The following is a 2009-nucleotide window of genomic DNA, read 5'->3' on the forward strand; positions in this document are numbered from 1 at the left end:
TTTCTTTCTTTCTTTCTTTCTTTCTTTCTTTCTTTCTCCCCCCCCTCTCTCTTTTTTTTCTCTGAAGCTGGCAAACCCCTAGCCTTATGCTCAGTCTCTTTAGAAAATCAAGTAAAGGCATATCCCCTGGGCAAGGATGGGTACAAGTGCCTCCTGCTTCCTAAGTGCACCCCTTTGTTTTATGCTTTCCTCCCCCACACCACCCCGAAACTGAGAAAGCAACAGCAGAACACAGATCAAGAATTCAAGCAGTTCTTAAAAGTTCTTAAGACAAGACAGGGAGTTTATGTCATTTGCTCAGCCTTAATGTTGGCAGGAGGTACTTTTTTGTTTAGCTTTGAGGAAAAGCGCAGGCTCTCAGAGGTGGGTAGGAGTAAGGACTTGTTGACTCAAAGCATTTCTGCTAGATTAGCCTGGACTCTGCAGAATGACATAGCCCTCAGCTCCAGGTTGCCTGTGTTTTGGTAAGATAGGAAGGGGGGGTGGAGAATCCCCTCTGGGACAGACAGGCCTGGGGCTAATTATACCACAGGGTGAATTCATCACTAAATCTTCCACTAACAAAGACAAATTACCTCATACCTTTTACAAGACCCTAAAAAATTAGGTGAGTGAATCTGCTGTCCAGCCAGCACATGAACCCAGACAGCAGATGGCACCCCTCCAAGACAAGACTCCTTCCTTGAAGCAGGTTTGCATAGACCAAGATGAAACAGGCAACCGTTATCATCACCTGGCTTATGAGATCTTTCACAGACCACAGTCTTCTTTGATCTCCACTGTAGTCAGTTTTGAGAGCGGTGTTATTATTACATGCATTCATGAACGAGGAGACTGTGGCCTGGACAGAGAGAGCCCCATACTAGAGCCAAACTAGTTTGGGTTTAGAGGACAAACGGGTCTTCGTTCTAGATTCACGCCTGCCACTCTGCAGTATAAGATCTCTTGGGTTTTGAATGTGAGATTCTGTCCCTTCATCTTCCAGGGATGATAATCCTCAACTCAGTGGCTCCTGACAGCAGAGGGGAACTCTCTCACACGTAAGTGCATTGATGTATCATGCTGCCTCCAACGTGCTATTTTATCCATTGGGATTACTTGTGATCAAACTCCTATCTGCTTAAGTTAATAGATGAGAGATCTAGGTTAGTCTTTCTGGGCCATGTTTTCTTATCGATAAAATATCACCAATCAGAACAGCTGCCCCAAGTAGTAATAGGTCACTGACATAGCTGATATTGATTAAAGCCAGCAATTAGCACAGAAATGGTGGTGGTGATGCTCACGATGATGATGTTGGTGATGCTAACACCTAGACTCTCGTAACAGGTGCAGCTGAAGTCCAGTACCGTGGACCCATACTTGCAAGGGTTTTTCTATTGCAAGACAGGAAAGTGAATTAAGGCCAAGGCTGGTAAGCAATTTGAAATCCCAGGAGACGGGGTTCCTGTGATGTCAAGACAGACATTTTTAAAGACAATGGAAGTGTGGGAGGGCTGAGCTAATGCCTTCCAAATGGCTGGGATGGGCTCTCTCTTAGGCTTTGAAGGGAAGTCTCTAGGAGAGGTTGGCTTGACTAATGCATGCCCAGTGTGGCTGTGGGATTGTGGGATCCACAGAGCTGCTAGATCTGAGGTGTGAATGGTAGTCTGACCTTTGGCTCCAGTTGGACAGTTTCGACAAGGAAAGCACCAAGCTCAGTTATTGATTTTTTTTTTTTTGAGAAGAGTAGGGACTAGTTAGTTCCGCAGTAGAAAAATAGAACACCCATGTGGTTTCACGACTTCATTTGCCCCTTTTGTTCTGGCTTCTAAGGTTTGTTTGTTTTATGCTTGTGGCTGAAGTTTTGATTTTGAGACAGGGTCTTGTTGTGTAGTCCTCAGTGGGCTGACACTTTTTTATAACCCAGGCTAGCTATAGAAAATGACAATCCTTTGGCCTTATTTTTTTTTCTTCAAAGTTTTTTTTTCTTGTGTGTGTGTGTGTGTGTGTGTGTGTGTGTGTGTGTG

Source organism: Mus caroli, chromosome 8 (genome assembly GCF_900094665.2).
Source record: "Mus caroli chromosome 8, CAROLI_EIJ_v1.1, whole genome shotgun sequence".
Classification (NCBI taxonomy): Eukaryota; Metazoa; Chordata; class Mammalia; order Rodentia; family Muridae; genus Mus; species Mus caroli.